Below are 20,568 nucleotides of genomic sequence, written 5' to 3'. Positions count from 1 at the left end.
CCAGTCTCTTGAGGGTTTGGTACATCTTCTTTGACTAAACCCAGACCAGGCAGTCCTATGCTGTATATGTGTTTGGGGCATCATGTCAGCTGGTATATTCTGCCTGGTTGGTGGCGCAGTGTCAAAATGGTCTTGGAGATCAGAGGTTAAATGAGACTGTTTGTCCTCATACAGGGATGCCCTCCTCCTCAGCTTCTTTCAGCTTTTCCCTCATTGAACCAGAGGGATCAGCAGCTTCTGTCCATTGTTTGGGTGTAAATATCTGCACCTGACTCTTCCAGCTGCTTTTTGGGTCATTCGGAGTACAGTCATGATAGGCCCCATTTTGTGAGCATTCCATAGCCTCACTAGTAGTGTAAGGACTTGGGCCTTTCCCCAAGCTGGGCCCCACCTTGATCCTTTCACTGGACCTCATTTCCATCAGGCTCTTCTCTGTTTTTGTTCCTGAAGGTCTTTTTGACAGGAATAGTTCTTGGTCAGAGCTTTTGACGTTGGATGGCAACCCCATCACTCACTTGATGCCTTCCTTATCTTTCTACTGGATGTGGATTCTACAAGTTCCTACTCCCCATCTACAAGTTCCTACTCCCCACTGTAGGGCATTTCATCTAAGGTACCTCCATTTGAGTCCTGAGAGTCTCTCACCTCCCAGGGCTCTGGTACATTCTGGAGGGTCCCCCAATGTCATACCTCCATAGGTTGCCTGTTTTCATTCTTTCTGCTGGCCCTCAGGGCTTCAGTTTTTGGTTTTGTTTTTTGTTTTTTGTTTTTCTCTACCCAATACCTGATCATGTTCTTCTCTAGTACTCCTGGTCCTCTTCCCCACTTGAGACCTTCCCCCCACCCCCACCCCCACCCCCACCCTGTGATTTCTTTCTTCTCCCTTCCAAGTGGGATTGAGGTATCCTCACTTGGGCCTTGTGGCTTGATAACCTTTTTAAGTTCTGCGGAATGTATAGTGGGTATTCTACACTTTTTTGGCTAATATCCACTTATTAATGAGTATATACCATGCATGTCCTTTTGGTTCTGAGTTACCTTACTCAGAATGATATTTCCGAGTTACATCCATTTGCCTGAAAAGCTCAGGATGTCTTTGTTTCTTAATAGCTGAGTAGCTTGATCCTGATTCAACTTTGGTACCTGGTATCTGTCGAGAAATTTGTCCATTTCGCCCAGGTTTTCCAATTTTGTTGTGTATAGCCTTTTGTAGAAGGATCTGATGGTGTTTTGGATTTCTTCAGGATCTGTTGTTATGCCTGTAGTGGTGGACGCAGATAGGATTTGCTGAAGGAGGCAGAGGCAGGAGGATCACGAGTTCGAGGCCAGTCTGGGCTACACATTTTTTTTAATTAGGTATTTTCCTCATTTACATTTTCAATGCTATCCCAAATGTCCCCCATACCCACCCACCCCCAATCCCCTACCCACCCACTAACCTGTTTTGGTCCTGGTGTTCCCCTGTACTGGGGCATATAAAGTTTGCAAGTCCAATGGGCCTCTCTTTGCAGTGATGGCCTACTAGTCAGATGTCACAGAAAGAGAAGGAATTTAGAGAAGTGATTATAGAAGTTATTACTAAGTTATAAAACATTTTATATGAAAGTTATATAACCGGAAAAGCAGAAAGATCCTAAGTGGGGAAAGGGAAAAGTTCTTCAAAGTGGGGAAAAGGAAAAAAAATTAGTCTAAGTGGAGAAAGGCAAAAAAAAAAAAAAAAAAAAAAAAATTTCTCTCTTGATTTTCCTCGTCTCTTTGCCCTCAGCACTTATACGTATTTCAGAATACTTGACCACATGTTACAAAGTTCATCAACTGTCTCAGATCAACAGGTTCACTGAAGGTATCAAACCATAACTAAGATATTAGTGAAGTTTTGTATAGGTAAATCCAATCAATATTTTATCTTCTACCCTAGAACTTATAATAAATCATTAGTTCCCTTCTGATGACCTTTGGTTAATTGTTATACAACCTCTTGGAATGTGCTTTGAGTAGGAGAAAGCCTAGTTACTATCTAAGAGCAATTAGCCAGTGACACTTGGAAAACTGGCAGTTCTCATTGCAGTTTTGACTATCAGAAAAGAACCTAATAGCCCTTTTAGTTTGGGGAGAATTTTATTGAGTATTTTTGCATTGATATTCATAAGAGAAGTTGGTCTGAAGTTGTCTTAATCTGGAATCAATTCACCAATAAAAACACATAGACTAACAGACTGGCTATATAAACGATACACAACATTTTGCTCCATAAAAGAAACCTACCTCAGGGACAAAACCAGATACTACCTCAGAGTAAAAGGCTGGAAAACAATTTTCCAAGCAAATGGTCTGAACAAATAAGCTGGAGTAGCCATTCTAATATAGAATAAAATCAATTTCCAACCCAAAGTTATCAAAAAAGACAAACAGGGACAGTTAATGCTCATGGAAGGAAAAATCTTCCAAGATGAACCCTCAATTCTGAATATCTATGCTCCAAATGCAAAGGCATCCACATTCATTAAAGAAATTTTAGTAAAGCTCAAATCACTCATTGCACTGCACACCATAATAGTGGGAGACTTCAACAACCCACTCTTATCAATAGAAAGATCCTGGAAATAGAAACTAAACAGAGACACATTGAAGATAACAGAAGTTATGAAACAGATGGATTTAATAGATGTCTACAGAACATTTTACCCAAAAACAAAAGGATATAACATCTTCTCAGCACCTCATGGTACCTTCTCCAAAATTGACCATATATTCAGTCACAAAACAGGACTCAAAAAAATATTGAAAGTATCCCATACACCCTATCACATCACATTGGACGAAGGCTGATCTTCAATAACAAAATAAATAATAGAAAGCCAACATTTACATGAAAGCTGAAAAACACTCTACTCAATGATAACTTGGTCAAGGAAGAAATAAAGAAGAAATTAAACACTTTTTAGAGTTTAATGAAAATGAAGGGACAATATACCCAAACTTATGGGGCACAATGAATGTAGTCCCACAAAGAAAACCAATAGCTCTGAGTGCCACCAAAAAGAAACTAGAGAGAGCACACACTAAGAGCTTGACAGCACACCTAAAAGCTCTAGAACAAAAGGAGGCAAATTTACAAGGGGGAGTAGATAGCAGGAAATAATCAAACTCGGGGCTGGAATCAACCAAGTGGGCACAAAAAGAACTATTCAAGTATCAACCAAACCAGGAACCTGTTCTTTGAAAATATTATCAAGATAGATAAACCCTTAGCCAGACGAACCAGAGGGCACAGGGACAGTATCCTAATTAACAAAATCAGAAATGAAAAGGGAGACATAAGACCAGAACCTGAGGAAATCCTAGGCATCATCAGATCCTACTACAAAAGGCTATACTAAACAAAACTGGAAAACTTGGACAAAATGTACAATTTTCTAGACAGAAATCAGGTACCAAAGTTAAATCCAGATCAGAATAAAGATCTAAACAGCCCCATATCCCCTAAAGAAATAGAAGCAGTCACTAATAGTCTCCCAACCAAATAATGCCCAGGACCGCCCACATGGGTTTAGTGCAGAGTTCTATCAGACCTTCAAAAAAGAACTAATTCCAACTGTCCTCAAACTATTTCACAAAGTAGAAACAGAAGGTACTCTATTCAATTCATTCTATAGAAGCCACAATTACTCTGATACCTAAACCATATAAAGTCCCAACAAAATAGAGGACTTCAGACCAATTTCCCTTATGAATATAGATGCAAAAATATTCAATAAAGTCCATGCAAACCGAATCCAAGAACATATCACAAAGATCATCAATAATGATCAAGTAGGCTTCATCCCAGGGATGCAGGGATGGTTTAATATAAGGAAACACATCAACGTAATCCACTATATAAGCAAACTCAAAAACAAAAACCACATGATCATCTCCTTAGATGCTGAGAAATCATTTGACGAAATCCAACACCTATTCATAATAAAAGTCATGGAAAAATCAGGAATTCAAGGCCCATACTTAAACATAATAAAAACAATATATAGCAAACTAGTAGTCAACATCAAACTAAATGGAGAGAAACTAAAACCAATCCCACTAAAATCAGGGACTAGACAAGGCTGCCCACTTTCTTCCTATCTATTCAATATAGCACTTGAAATCGTAGCCAGAGCAATTGGAAAACAGAAGTAGATCAAGGGGATAGAAATTGGAAAACAAGAAGTCAAAACATCACTATTTGGAGATGATATGATCATATCTATAAGTGACCCTAAAAATTCCACCAGAGAACTTCTAAACCTGATAAACAGCTTCTATGCAGTAGCTGGATATAAAATTAAATCAAAAAAAAAAAAAATCAGTGGCCTTTCTCTACATAAAGAAAAACAGGATGAGAAAGAAATTAGGGAGACAGCACCCTTCACAGTAGTCCTAAATAATATAAAATATCTGGGTGTGAATCTAACTAAGGAAGGGAAATATCTGTATGATACAAACTTCAAGTCTCTGAAGAAAAAAAATTGAAGAAGATCTCAGAAGAAAGAAAGATCTCCCATGCTCATGTATTGGCAGAATTAATATAGACAAAAATTTGCTATCCTGACGAAAGCAATCTACAGCTTCAATGCAATCCCCATGGAAATTCCAACTCAATTCTTCACCAAGTTAGAAATGGCAATTTGCAAATGCATCTGGTGTGGAGAGCCTTGCTGCGAGCAATTGCCATTATAAGATGGTGCTAGCTTCCACTACTCCTAACTAGTAAACAAGCCTTATGCACAAGTGCAAGAGTGAACTCATGCCTAGTCACTGCCCATCTCGTGGCGTAGTAATGGGGTGATGGATGATCAACGAATCAGGAGCTGTCACACCACATCAGGTGCTGAAACGTCAAGCTTCAGGCTATATAAGCAGCGCCACTTTCCCGGTTTGGGGTCTTCCCTCCTGATAAGTAAGCAATAAAAGCTTTGCTGCAGAAGATTCTGGTTTTCCTGAGTGTGTTCTTGCCGGCGGGGACAAAAGCTCGCAATAAGTGGCACCGAGGAACCCAGGAACTACCGTCACACTGGCGCAAGGGAGATCCCTCGTTCACGAGGCAGAACCAGAACTGTGGGACATTACAGCATTACGAGGTATGTCTGGCCTTGAACTTTCTCCAGTGTTAGAAACCTTTTTGTTTCTTTTCACATGTCAGCAAGTGGTTAAGGCAGGGCCGAGAATTCTGGACGAAATTCAAGACAGTCTATCAGAGGTAAAGTGGGGAGAGAGAGTAGGAGCAAAGAGGAAACATGGTGCACCAATTAAGCATACAGGCCTTTCCACGGGTCTTGAACCTGAGGAAAAGTTAATGTCAGGGAAGAATACCTGGGGAGAGATTGGAAGGAAGGAGAAGGAAAAAGAAAAGAAAAAAAGATCAATCAGCGGAGGTTTCTAGGAGAAGGAACTTATACCCGCCCCTAGATGAGTTTAAGCGGCTAGCTCTTAGTAGCTCAGAATCAGAAGAAGGACTTAGCTCCTCTGAAGAAACGGACTTGGAGGAGGAAGCAGTTCGTTATAAGGGAGAAAGGCACCAGCAAGATAAAAAGCGAGCTACTCAGTCTAGAAAAAGGCAAAAAGTGGCTGGCGAAAGCCAGCTTGCTGCTCGACCTCCAGACTGTTGGCTTCAGGGTCCTAGTGCATCTCAGCCCTATTTGAAGAGGTACCATTCAGAGCTTTATGTGCAGAGGTATCATTCAGATTCATTCATTCCAAAAGAGGAACAGAGAAAAGTGCAGCAAGCGTTCCCAGTTTTTGAAGGAGCTGAGGGAGGGCGTGTTCACGCTCCGGTAGAGTATATACAGATTAAGGACCTCGCAGAAACAGTTCGCAATTATGGAGTCAGTGCAAATTTCACTATAGCACAAGTCAAAAGGCTTGCGAATCACTCTATGACTCCTGGTGATTGGCAGACTGTAGTAAAAGCTGCAGCCCCCAGTATGGGAATGAATCTTGAGTGGAAAGCCTTGTGGCAGGACTCCTGCCAGACGCAGGCAAGGGCCAATGCCACCATGGAAGGGGACCAAAGAATGTGGACGTTTGAATTACTTACAGGTCAGGGACAGCATACTGCTAACCAAACAGATTATCATTAGGAAGAGTACGCTCAGATATCAGCTGCCACTGTTAAGGCATGGAAGGCACTCTCTAAGAAGGGAGAGGCAAGTGGGCATTTGACCAAGATTACTCAAGGTGCACAGGAGTCCTTCTCAGACTTTGTGGACAGAATGACAGAGGCAGCAGGGAGGATATTTGGAGACCCAGAAGCAGCTATGTCTTTAATTGAACAATTGGTTTATGAACAAGCTAAGCAGGAATGCAGATCAGCAATTACACCTAGAAAGAGTAAGGGGTTACAGGACTGGTTAAAGGTTTGCCATGAGCTTGGAGGGCCGCTTACTAATGCTGGATTGGCAGCAGCCATTCTGCAGGGGAGGAGGCGCTCGGATTCAACTGAGCTCAAACTTTGCTTTAGTTGTGGCAAACCAGGACATTTAAAAAAGGACTGCAGAGCCCCTATAAAAAGGACAGCACCAGGATTGTGTACTAAATGTGGAAAAGGATATCATTGGGCTAAGGACTGTTGTTCAATTAGAGATATACAAGGCAGGCTCTTGTAGCCTACACGGTCTTATTGTCCACCCTGGAGTTGGAGATCAGGATTATAAAGGGGAACTTCAGGTTCTCTGTTCCGGCACTCAAGGTGTCTTTTCTATTTTACAAAAAGACAGAATAGCTCAACTAATAATTTTGCCAAGCCTACATGGCTGATTTCCTTCCTCTGGTATTCCTCAAGCTGCCAGAGGGATTGGTTCTACTGGAAAAGATTCTGCTTACTTAATAATGCCTTTAGATGCCAGGCCATCCTTGGAGTTAGTTATAGAAGGGAAAATTTTAAGGGAATTTTAGATACAGGAGCAGACAAAAGTATTATTTCTTCTCACTGGTGGCCAAAAACCTGGCCCATAACTCAGTCATCACACACTTTACAAGGGCTAGGCTATCAGTCCTGCTCCACTATTAGCTCCCGTTCTTTGAGCTGGCAAATGGATGTCACGCATTTTTCCTCCTTTGGGAAAAATCAATATTTACATGTTTGCTAATCTGTCTAGGCAGATTTCTTTGTATCTTCCAGGAAAGATTCGATGAGACCCTTGAGACCCTGAGAGCAGCTGTTCTCAGGATCAAGTCGAAAGGAGTGGACCTGTCATTGACAGAGGGTCTCTCCTCCTGGATTTCATCTGCTTTTTCTTATTTTAAGGAATGGGTGGGGGTAGGTTTATTTGGTGTTGCCACCTTCTGTGGACTTGTTTTTATGCTCTGTTTAGTTTGCAAGCTCAGAACCCAACAAACAAATGACAAGGTTGTGATTGCTCAAGCACTTGCAGCCATCGAGCAAGGGGCCTCCCCTGAAATCTGGCTATCTATGCTCAAAAATTAGTTGACATTGGTGGCGGGCCTCTTTTATAGAGTTCGCCCTAGGTCATTTAGCAGTTACTGTCACACAGTACTGCGGTATCCAGAGATGGGCAACTTTCCTCATGCACAGACCAACCTAAGACACGGGACCCAGTGGCGATATGGCTACCCTATGACAGGAAAGGCTGTGACATTTGAGGAATGACCTAAGACAGGAGCCACAGCAGATGGACATGACTGCAGAGGCCTAGACCAGCCTCAAATTTTAATAAAATAAAAAGGGGGAGATGTGGAGAGCTGTGCCGCGAGCAATCGTGTGCATACCATGAGCAATCTCCATTATAAGATGGTGCTGGCTTCCACTGCACCTAACAAGTAAACAGCCTTATGCTCAAGTGCAAGAGTGAACTCACGCCTAGTCACTGCCCATCTCGTGGCGTAGTAATGGGGTGATGGGTGAACAACGAATCAGGAGCTGTCAGGCCACATCAGGTGCTGAAACGTCAGGCTGCGGGCTATATAAGCAGCGCCATTTTCCCGTTTCGTGGTCTTCCCTCCTGATAAGTAAGCAATAAAAGCTTTGCCGCAGAAGATTCTGGTTGTCCTGAGTGTGTTCTTGCCGGCGGGGACAAATGCTTGGGATAATCTGGAATAACAAAAAACCTAGGATAGCAAAAACTATTCTCAACAATAAAAGATCATATGGTGGAATCACCATGCCTAACCTCAAGCTGTACTACAGAGCAATTGTGATAAAAACTGCATGGTACTGGTACAGTGACAGACAGGTAGATCAATGGAATAGAATTAAAGATCCAGAAAGGAACCCACACACCTATGGTCACTTGATCTTTGACAAAGGAACTAAAACCATCCACGGGAAAAAAGACAGCATTTTCAACAAATGGTGCTGACACAACTGGCAGTTATCATACAGAAGAATGTGAATTGATCCATTCTTATTTCCTTGTACAAATCTCAGTTCTAAGTGGTTCGATGAATTCCACATAAAACCAAAGACACTGAAACTTATAAAGGAGACAGTGGGGAAAAGCCTTGAAGATATGGGCACTAGGATAAAAAAATCCTGAACAGAATATCAATAGTTTGTGTTGTAATATCGAGAATCAACAAATGGGACCTCATAAAATTGCAAAGCTTCTGTAAGGCAAAAGACACTAGTCAATAAGACAGAAAGGCCACCAACAGATTGGGAAATGATTTTTACCAATCCTAAATCAGATGGGGGACAAATATCCAATATATACAAAGAACTCAAGAAACTGGACTCCAGAAAATCATATAACCCTAGTAAAAAATGGGGTACAGAGCTAAATAAAGAATTCTCAACTGAGGAATACTGAATTGCTGAGAAGCACCTGAAAAAATGTTCAACATCCTTAATCATCAGGGAAATGCAAATCAAAACAACCCTGAGATTCTACCTCAGAACAGTCAGAATGGCTAAGGTCAAAAATTCAGGTGACAGCAGATGCTGGCGAGGATGTGAAGAAAGAGGAACACTCCTCCATTGTTGGTGGGATTGCAAGCTTGTACAACCACTCTGGAAATCAGTCTGGCGGTTCCTCAGAAAATTGGACATGGACAGGAAGATCCAACAATACCTCTCCTGGGCATATACTCAGTAGATGTTCCAATTTGTAATAAGGACACATGCTTCACTGTGTTCATAACAGCCTTATTTATAATAGCTAGAAGCTGGAAAGAACCCTGATGTCCCTCAACAGAGGAATGGATACAGAATATGTGATGCATTTACACAATGGAATACTACTCAGCTATTAAAAACAATGAATTAATGAAATTGTTAGGCAAATGGATGGTATCTGAAGGATACCATCCTGGGTGAGATAACCCAATCACAAAAGAACTCACATGATATGCTCTCACTGATAAGTGGATATTAGCCCAGAAACTTTAATACCCAAGATACAATTTGCAAAACACTTGAAACTCAAGAAGAAGGAAGATCAAAGTGTGGATAATTCGTTCTTTCTTCGAATGGGGATCAAAATACCCATGGAAGGAGTTACAGAGACAAAGTTTGGAGCTGAAAGAGAAGGAAGGACCATCCAAAGACTGCCATACCAGGGCGTCCATTCAATAAGCAACCACCAAACACTGACATTATTATATCTTCCAGCAAGAGTTTGCTGACAGGACCCTGCTATAGCTGTCTCTTATGAGGCTATGTCAGTTCCTGTCAAATTCAGAAGTGGATGATCACAGTCATCTATAGGATGGAACACAAGGCCCCCAATGATGGAGCTATAGAATGTACCCAAGAATGTAAAGGGGTCTGCAACCCTACAGGAGGAACAAGAATATGAAATACTCAGTACTCCCCAAAACTTGTGTCTCTAGTTGAATATGTAGCAGAGGATGACCTTTTAGGCCATTAATGGGAGAAGAGGACCTTAGTCTTGTGAAGATCATATGCCTCAGTACAAGGGAATGCCAGGGACAGGAAACAGGAGTGGGTATTTTATGGACCATGGAGGGAGGAGGGTATAGGGGACATTAGGGATAGCATTTGAAATTAAAATGAAGAAAATATCTAATAAAAAAGAAAGAAAAGGACCTACTAGCAGTCCAACTATAAAAGCGCTTAATAATCACAGATATAATTTTAGGAATTCTTATAGAATCTTTCTTTCTTTCTTTTTTTTTTTAATGAGCCAAAATTTATTTATTTCTTGCACTTGAAGTATTCCTCGATGACATCCTTGGCCTGAGATTCTTTGCCATAGTCCTTAACCACTACACAACTGCAACCAACCACCTTCCGTGGTTTGCCCTCACGATCGATTTTACAGAGGCCTACCCATTCCCCTAATTTCTTGTTGTATCAACCTTTATCAGGTTGATTTGATGCTCAGCACAAAGTGCCTCCACCAGCTTGACATACAAGCTCGCATACATCACAGTTGGATGCGAGCACACACAGATGGGCTTGACGCTTGTCTAAGGCTTTGGCAGCTTCGCGTATGCCACATGCTAGGCCATCGTGGATGAGGGCGGTCTTCAGCACCTCTTGTAGAGCAGTCTTGACGTCCATCACACCTCCAGCTGCTGTGCCTTCCTCGGCCATGGCGGTGAATCACGGGTGATGCCGAATCTTGAACTTACCCGAGCTTCCGCCTCTGCGCAAGTTGGAGGAGGCAGGGATAAAAAAAAAAAGTTATAGAATCTTTCTTAAGACTTAAGTCATCAATGTGTTTATGAAACATTACTACAGGACATTACATCATCGTGGATCTCTGGAGATCTGTTCTAAAGTGGTGTGCTATACTTAGTAATTGTTATATACCTTTAATAATAACAGGAAAAGCATATTAATAGCAGGATTGTTTCTGAAAATGAGTCCTATACAGCCTTGCTTAATAAGGGTGTACCTGTTGCAGATTATAATAATAATCTGAAACAGGCCATTTCAGGATGATCACTTTCTAGTTATTAGCTTGTCACATTATATGGCCCTTGAAAAAGGATGGTGATTTCCCAGGCCATTCTTTTATCATTAGGATTTTTTTTTTTTTTTTTTTTCCTATCCTGGGTTTTTTTCTCTTTCCAGGTTAATTTAACAAATGCTCTCTGTATGTCTTTGGATAATTCTGTTGTGATTTTGATGGGGATTGCATTGAATCTGTAGATCGCCTTTGGTAGTGTGGCCATTTTTACTATGTTAATTCTGCCAGTCCATGAGCATGAGAGATCTCTCAATTTTCTAAGACCTTCTTCGTTTTCTTTCTTCAGAGACTTAAAGTTATTGTCATGCAGGACTTTCAATTGTTTGGTTAGAATTTTGCCCAAGATATTTTATATTATTTGAGGCTATTGTAAAGGGAGTTGTTGCCCTTATATCTTTTTCAGCTTGTTTATCATTTGTATACAGGAAGGCTACTGATTTATTTGACTTACTTTTATATCCAGCCACTTTACTGAAGTTGCTTATTAGCTATAGAAATTCTCTGGAAGAATTTTTGAGGTCACTTATGTATACTATCATATCATCTGCCAATAGTGATACATTTCCTTCTTCTTTGCAATTTTCATCCCCTTGATCTTTGTGTGTATGTGTGTGTGTGTGTGTGTGTGTGTGTGTGTGTGTGTGTCTTAATGTCCTCGTTTGAACTTCAAATACTATATTGAATAAATATGGGGAGATGGGAAGTCCTTGCCTTTCCCCAATTTTAGTAGGTTTGCTTCAATTATCTCCACGTGTATATTGATATTGGCTGTTGGTTTGTATTAAAGTGCTTTTGTTATATTTAGATTTGTAACTTGAATTCTTGATCTCTCCAATATGTTTAACGTGAAGGGTAATTGTATTTGTCAAATCCTTTTCAGTATCTAAAGAGATGATCATGTGATTTATTTCTTTGAATTTGTTTATATAGTAGATTACATTAATGAAATTTTGTATATTGAACCAACCTGGCATCTCTAAAATGAACTCTACTTGATGTTGAAAGGTGGTTTTGACATGTGCTTGTATTCTGTTTAAAAAATTTTTTTGAGTATTTTTCCATCAATATTTATAATCAAAACTGGTCTTAAGTTTTCGTTTTTGTTGAATCCTTTTGTGGTTTAGGTATCAGAGAAATTGTGTCTTCATAGAATAAATTATGTAGTATTCCTTCTGTTTCTATTTTATGGAATAGATTGAGGAATATTGTTATTAGGTCTTCTTTGAAGTTCTAGTAGAGTTCTACAATAAAGCCTTCTGGCCCTGTGCCTTTTCTTGTTGAGAGGTTTTTAATGATTTCTTAGGGGATATGGGCCTATTTAGAAAGTTTACCTGCTCTTGCTTTAACTTAGGCATATGACATCTGTCTAGAAATCTATCTATTTCATCTAAGTTTTCTAGTTTTGTTGAGTACAGGCTTTTGTAGTAGGATCTGATGATTTTTTTTTCGAATTTCCTCTATTTCTGTTCTTATGTCTCCTTTTTCATTTCTGATTTTGTTAATTCAGATACTGCCTTTAGTCCCTTTATTTAGTTTTGGTAGGGGTTTTTTTCTATCTCGTTGATTCACTCAAAGAACCAGCTTTTGGTATTGCTGATTCTTTGTATTGTTTTCTTTGTTTCTATTTTGTTGGTTTTGGCCAAGATTATGACTATCTTCTGCCTTCTAACCCTCTAGAGTTCTCATGTGTGAGGTTGTTTCTAGTGTAGGATCTCTCCAATTTCTTTAGGAGGGCACTTAGTGCCATGAAGTTTCCTCTTAGCACTGATTTCATTGTGTACCATAAGCTATGTTGTGTTATCATCTTCACTGAATTCCAGATCTTTAAATTCTTTCTTTATTTCTTCCCTGACCAAGTTTTAATAGAGTAGAGAATTGTTCAATTTCCATGTATGTGTGGACTTTCTCTATTGTTGTTATTGAAGAGCAGCCTTAGTCCATGATGATCTGATAGGATGCATAGGATTATTATCAACTTTTGGAATTTGTTGAGGCTTGTTTTTAGCCCTAGAGTATGATCAATTTTGCAGAAGGTACCATGAGGTGCAGAGAAGTGCATTCTTTTGTTGTAGGGTGAAATGTTCTGTAGACATCTGTTAAATCCATTTCTTTCATAACCTCTTTTAGTTTGACTGTGTCTTTGTTTAGATTCTGATTCAATGACCTGTCCATTAGTGACAGTGGGGTGTTGAAGTCTCCCACTGTTGGGGCGGGCTTGTGGCTCTCATGTCTGGGTTTGAGCCTGGGATGCATTTTGAAACTGAAAGAAAAGAGGGAATCTAGGCGGGTAAAGAATGAAATGGAGTCAAGACTGAATTCTGATCAAGACTCAACTTTAATGTAGGCAAACATGATTTATAAAGAAGAGGGGAGGCCCATTCCCAGTCACACAAAGTTCCTTTGAAGTTGTCAGATCAGCCTTTTAGTAGGATCCCAGGAAAATCACAGTTCCTTGTTAACTCTGGAAGATCTTGGAGAACTGATTCAGCCTCAGGCAGGTGGCAGGTAGTGGCATATCAAAGGAGAGGGATGAGAAGCCACACAGCAGGTGGCTCTGCCTCAGGGGCAGATGGTCTCAGCCAGCCTTGCTAGGCTGGAAGGAGGTAATATCCCCCCCTTTAAATAATATTAAATAAAACTGGACTGAGGCATAAAATGTATTTATGCTTTAAAGTCCTGCCTTGGAATTATGGTGGCTGGCAGCTCTGCCTGTCTTGGGATCTCAGATCCTCCCGAACCATCCAATTTCATCATAGTGGACTACATGCAGCTAGGATGTGTAATAATTTACACAAACATGGCACTGTGATGTTTTATCAACAACCACGGCCTTTTGGCATGTACCCCTGTCTTAGACTGGTATGACTCTGTGATCTGGTTGCCCTTCCCTGACTGTCAGGCCCTCATCGCACACCATATTCCCAAATCAGACCAAAGCCACAATATATATTTAGAATTCTTCTTGATGAACAATAATAATAACTGCCACCTGCGTTGTTGGAGGCCAGGTTTTACATCTGTTGCAGAGAGTCTTAACTGCATTAACTGACCTGATTGTAAAACAAAAGTGTGACAATGAAAGGTAAAAGTATAAAATTTCTTTGAAGAACTCCAGGTACTCCATTCAGTTGCAAATTAGCAACAACCAAGCTCGGGCTTTGAGCTCCCAGTGTGGGGGAGCTGGCTTTGAGAATAAGCAGAAAGGCCAGAGATTCTCTGGAATTGGAGTCTGAGCTCCAAATTAACTTTTCTAGATAATTAAGAATTTTAGCTATCTTCAATATGAATCTCTAATATTGGAATTATTACTAGACCAGTCTAAGATTGCGTTAGAATAACTGGTCACAATGGAGAAAAGAGAAAAATCATTATGACTATATTATAAGACTGATCTTTCTATGTCAGAATATGTAGTCTCTGATATTCTTTTTGCCATAAAGTTAAAAAGCTTGAAGCAAGGCAGCTTCACTAGTCCAAACTGAAAAAAATGGTAAACTGTGGGGAGCCGAACTCACAATCGCCATTACAAGATGGCGCTGACACCTTGTGTTCTAAATGGTAAACAAATAATCTGCGCATGTGCCAAGGGTAGTTCTCCACTCTATGTGCTCTGCCTTTCCTGTGACGACAACTCGGCCAATGGGCTGCAGCCAATCAGGGAGTGACACGTCCTAGGCAGAGGATAATTCTCCTTAAAAGGGACGGGGTTTTGCCATTCTCTCTCTTGCTCCTGAAGTTGTAAGCAATAAAGCTTTTGCCGCAGAAGATTCCAGTTGTCCTGAGCGTGTTCTTGCCGGTGGACACAAAAGCTCAAAATAAGTGGTGCTGACACCCGGGAATTACCATCACCCGCGCAAGGAAGATCCCTCATTCTAGAACCAGAACTGTGGGTCACGGTCACGTTACAGCTTTACAAGGTAGGTTTGGCCTTGAACTTTCTAACGAAATTCAAGACAGTCTATCAGAAGTAAAGTGGGGAACAGCTTTACAAGGTATGTCTGGCCTTGAACTTTCTAACGAAATTCAAGACAATCTATCAGAAGTAAAGCGGGGAACAGCTTTACAAGGTATGTTTGGCCTTGAATTTTCTCCAGTGTTAGGAGCCTTTTTGTTCCTTTTCCCATGTTATCAAGTGGTTAAGGCAAGGTGGATAATTCTGGACGAAACTCAAGGCAGTCTATCAGAAGTAAAGCGGGGAGAGAGAGTAGAAGCAAAGAGGAAACATGGTGCACAAAATAAGTATATAGGCCTTTCCACGGGTCTTGAACCCGAGGAAACGTTTATGTCAGGGAAGAATACCTGGGGAAAGATTGGAAGGAAGGAGAAGGAAAAGGAAAAGAAAAAAGATCAATCAGCAGAGGTTTCTAGGAGAAGGAGCCTATACCCATCACTAGATGAGCTCAAGGAGCCAGCTCTTAGTAGCTCTGAATCAGATGAAGAATTCTCTGAAGAAACAGACTTGGAGGAGGAAGCAACTCGTTATGAGAGAAAAAAGTACCAGCCAGATAAAATGATAGCTAGTCAGTTAAGGAAAAAGCCAAAAGCGGCTGGCGAAGGCCAGCATGCTGCTCGGCCTCCAGGCAGTCAGCTTCAAGGTCATAGTGCACCTCTGCCCTATGCGGAGCCCTCGCCCTGCGTAATGCGTCAGCCCTGCGCAGAGAGGCAATGGAAAGAGAGACAATGAGCAGACTTGTTCATTCCCAGAGAGGAACAAAGGAAAATGCAACAGGCAGTTCCGGTCTTTGAAGGAGCCGAGCAGTGGTGGCACACGCCGTTAATCCCAGGACTTGGGAGACAAAGGCAGGCTCTTGCAGCCTACAAGGTCTTATTGTCCACCCTGAAGTTGTAGATCAGGATTATAAAGGGGAACTGCAGGTTCTCTGTTCTTGTCCTCAAGTTGTCTTTTCTATATCACAAGGGAACAGAATAGCTCAACTAATAATTTTTCCAAGCCTACATGGCTGTTTTCCTTCCTCTGATATTCCTCGAGCTGCCAGAGGGATTGGTTCTACTGGAAATGATTCTGATTACTTAATAATGCCTTTAGATTGTTGTCAAATTTTATCTACTCCTCATGTAGGGGTAAACCCCCGTGGCATCAGGCCATTACAGGTCTGGCAAATGGATGTCACACATATTTCCTCCTTTGGGAGAAATCAATATTTACATGTCTCTATTGACACATGCTCTGGCATCATGTTTGCTTCTCCTTTAACCGGAGAAAAAGCCTCACATGTGATTCAACATTGCCTTGGGGCATGGAGTGCTTGGGGGAAACCCAAACTCCTTAAGACTGATAGTGGACCAGCGTATACATCTCAAAAATTCCAGCAGTTCTGCCGTCAGATGGACATGACCCACCTGACTGGACTTCCATACAACCCTCAAGGACAGCGTATTGTTGAGCATGCGCATCGCACCCTCAAATCCTATCTATTAAAACAGAAAGGGGGAGTCGAGGCTCTACCCCGAGTACCAAGAGTGTCTGTGTCTATGGCACTCTTTACACTCAATTTTTTAAATCTTGATGCTCATGGCCATACTGCGGCTGAATGTCATTGTTCAGAGCCAGATAGGCCCAATGAGATGGTTAAATGGAAAGATGTTTTATGTAACAAATGGAAAGGACCGGATCCTATTTTGATAAGATCCAGGGGAGCTGTTTGTGTTTTTCCACAGAATGAAGACAACCCATTTTGGATATCAGAAAGACTCATCCGAAAAATCCAGACTGACCAAGGGAATACTGATGTCCCTCGTCTTGGTGATGTCCAGGGCAACAATAACAAAGAGAGAGCAGCGTTGGGGGATAATGTCGACATTTCCACTCCCAATGCCGGTGATGTATAATGCTCAAGTATTCCCCCGCTTTTTTACCACTAACAAGGAACTGGGTTTGGCCTTGTTCAGACAGCCTTGGCTCTGTCTGTCCAGACGACTGATGCCATTAACACATTGTCAGCCTCGGTGACCACAACCATGGATAAACAGGCCTCAGCTAATGTCAAGATACAGGGAGGTCTCATGCTGGTTAATCAACGCATAGATCTTGTCCAGGAACAACTAGATGTATTATGGCAAATAGCTCAGCTGGGATGTGAACAAAAGTTTCCAGGATTGTCCGTTACTTCCATTCAGTATGATAAATTTACTAGGGCAGCTAATTTTTCAAAAAGTCTTTCTCAGTATATGCTACAGAATTGGACAGCTGAATTTGAACAGACCCTTCAGGAATTGAGACTTGCCATCATTCAGGTCAACTCCACGCGCTTGGACCTGTCCCTGACCAAAGGATTACCCAATTGGATCTCCTCAGCATTTTCCTTCTTTAAAGAATGGGTGGGGGTGGGATTATTTGGAGATACACTTTGCTGTGGATTAGTGTTGCTTCTCTGGTTGGTCTCTAAGCTTAAGGCCCAAACTAGGAGAGACAAGATGATTATTGCCCAGGCACTTGCAGCACTAGAACATGGTGCTTCCCCTGATATATGGTTATCTATGCATAAGCAATAGGTCGCTGGCCATTCAGCTCTTGCAACCCACGAGGCTAGTCTCATTGCACAGGATAGAGTGAGAGCACTTCAGCAGCCCGAGAGAGTTGCACGGCTAAGCACTGCAATAGAAGGGCTCTGCGGCATGTATGAGCCTATTCTAGGGAGACATGTCATCTTTCAAGAAGGTTGAGTGTCCAAGTGTCCTTCTCCCCAGGAAAAACGACATGGGACCAGACCAGGACCCCTCTGGGTGATGAGCCTGGGAGGAGGTTATGTGTACGGCTCATTTACCTGCACACTGGGGATTTGACCTCTATCTCCACTCTCATTAAAATGGGTGGCCTATTGCTCTTAAATTAAAAGGAAAGGGGGAGATGTGGGGAGCCACACTCACATTCGCCATTACAAGATGGCGCTGACATCCTGTGTTCTAAATGGTAAACAAATAATCTTCACATGTGCCAAGGGTAGTTCTCCACTCCCTGTGCTCTGCCTTCCCCGTGACGACAACTCGGCCAATGGGCTGCAGCCAATCAGGGAGCGACACGTCCTAGGCAGAAGATAATTCTCTTTAAAAGGGACGGGGTTTTGCCATTCTCTCTCTTGCTCCTGAAGATGTAAGCAATAAAGCTTTTGCCACAGAAGATTCCGGTTTGTTGCATCTTTCATGACCGGTCGAGGGCGGGTAATAGTAAACAAGGATGGGTCGAAAACATGTACCCAATTTAGCTTCCTTGTCACTTTAGTCAGGGCACTGAGCCAACTCACCTGCCAGCTTGTTACACAAATTAGCCATCATGCTTCTGCAGCATTCTGTGGAGAGATCATATGTTTTTCCTTTCCCTAATAAGGTAGCTGTTCAGAATCAAGCCATATGCCTATAAGTAGATCCTTTTAAGATACTATAAGGCATTTATTAAGTTCTTTGACATCCAAATTTCAAAATTCTAAAATAAAAGTATGATTTAAATAATGTGCATGGGAATGCACTAAATAATATGCACGGGGATAATTTCCCTTCTTTGTCTTTTAAAAAGTTAAAGTTTTAAAGTTCTGCAATACCTTGTCCTTGAGAATTAATAATTTGTTGACAAAAATCTCTCAAATACTTGACTGTTATAGTCACTATTCATGTAACATGGGCAGTGAATAAAAGCACTTTCAATTGTTTCTCTTAAAGAGCAGTTGTAACTAGAAAACTTGAAAAGTTATTAATAGTCACATGTGCATAATTTATTTATTCATTAACTTAGAAATGAGAGTATTTATTTGCAGCAATTTATTAAGTATAAGTCATCAAGAATTAACACTATTATGTGGAAACAAGTAGTAACTGAGGACGCTAATGGCAAAGAAATTGACTTGCACAATTTCCATGAATATTAAAATATTATCTTAAATCACAACTGTTTTGAATATATAAAGAACAAGATTATATATCTAACCTATCTTATATGTAGGGCCTATAGATTGCCTGAGATGGAAATCTAGCATGCCATTGTTTTAAGATGTCTAGGCAATCCAGAACAGTTTATTAAATGTCTAAAAACAGCCTTCTTAAAAGGATTGCATTTTTTCTTATAAGTTGTATATGCATAAGCAATTGCAAATTTGAGAATTAATAGCATCTGAGGGTCAAACAAACTTAAGCAATTGTGAGTTCTGAGATATAATATTGACTCCAAATTAAGGTTTGATTGTTCAGCATTTTAAAACATCATCCACAGCACACAACTAAATTATCTGCGCTGAAGCAGGGGGAAGCTCAAAAGAATACGCGCGTGATCTAATTCACATGTACTATTTCCCATAGAGGGGTTGTTTTTAAACACAATAATTGGGATGCATGCATGTATGAATGAATTTATAGAAGATACAAAAGCATGCATAAAAACAATTTTTTAACTTACCTTTGGGATATTGATTGTCAATTTTATTTAAAATGATGGTATATAATAGATTAATTATTAATATTCTGTAATAACCAAATTAAATGCTGTTTAGAACAAGGAACAGACATTTTGTCAGTTTCCTAAGGCACAATTTTTGTTATAGGTTTGCCAAAATACACGAATATATTTTACAATTATTTATTATTAGCAGCACAGTAGTTTTAATAGATTTTTGAAACTGTGCTTTGAGGTGAGTACTACCTCGGCCCCGCCCACCTGCCTTGTTGTGGCTCCATGGTCTCGGGCATGACACCCACAGGGTACCTCGGGGGGGGGGGGGCAGTTTGCCCTAAGTCCTCCTCATACCTGGCCGCCTGCCACCCTGGAATGTGGAGTCACTCTGAAAAGGACTCTGGATTTTAACCTACTGTTGAGCCCCACATCTCCGAAACAGAGGTGGTGCGTGCCCGCTATGCCTGCTGCAGCGATGTCAAGTGGCAGCTCCTTCATCCTGGCACTGGCAGCAGAGTCGGCCTTGCTGTAGCAGCCACTTCTGTCACTGGTGCAGCCACCTTGGCCTTCCTTTCAGGCTAGGAAACCCAAGGGAGGGTGGCAGAGTACCCCGGGCCTTAGTGGGAAAAATATGGCTACCCCAGCAGAGGCTCATGGGCCAATGGCAGGCAAGGCCCTCCCCCCTGAGTTGGCTACAAGGCCTCCCGCTTTTTGGCAGCTTCTCGTACCACCATGCCCAGGGAAATCTGTGCGCCCAATGGTCTCGCCCCATAGCCACCAGCAGTCACTGGCCCTGAGCCAGAGAATACAGAAATTAAAGAGGGTAGGAAATCACAGCAAGCAAAATATTTAGAAGTTACCTGACTCGAGACAAAGGAATGACTTCAAATGTATTAACAGGAACCAGATAAATGTTTACAGTAAGGATAAAGCTGCTCTGCCTAGGGTTAGCTTAATGACACCTAAGGTTTTAAGCAAAATTCCCTTGAGAGGCATTAGCTAATAAAATATTTTCTACTTAGAAAACAATATACACTGAAAGATTCAAACTCTTGACTTCTTGTATAGAAGGAGAAATGATAAAAATTCCTCACATAATGTAGACCTATATTTAGCCATACCTAGAGGCAAAATATTCCAGTAATTACAAACTCACTAGAAGCAAAACCTTTACAATCATTAAGATGCAAAGAAAAAAAAAAACTTTTGGATCTATAATAACTATATAAAAAGTAAGCA

The 20,568-nt window shown here is 41.1% G+C and overlaps 1 pseudogene; it reads right to left on the bottom strand.

The window, feature by feature from the left end:
- Nucleotides 1-10,137: 10,137 nt before the first annotated feature.
- On the bottom strand, nt 10,138-10,612 carry Rps12-ps21 (annotated as a pseudogene).
- Between the last annotated feature and the right edge of the window lie 9,956 nt (nt 10,613-20,568).

Source organism: Mus musculus, chromosome X, assembly GCF_000001635.26.
Source record: "Mus musculus strain C57BL/6J chromosome X, GRCm38.p6 C57BL/6J".
NCBI lineage: Eukaryota > Metazoa > Chordata > Mammalia > Rodentia > Muridae > Mus > Mus musculus.
This window is presented reverse-complemented; position numbering and strand designations above follow the sequence as displayed.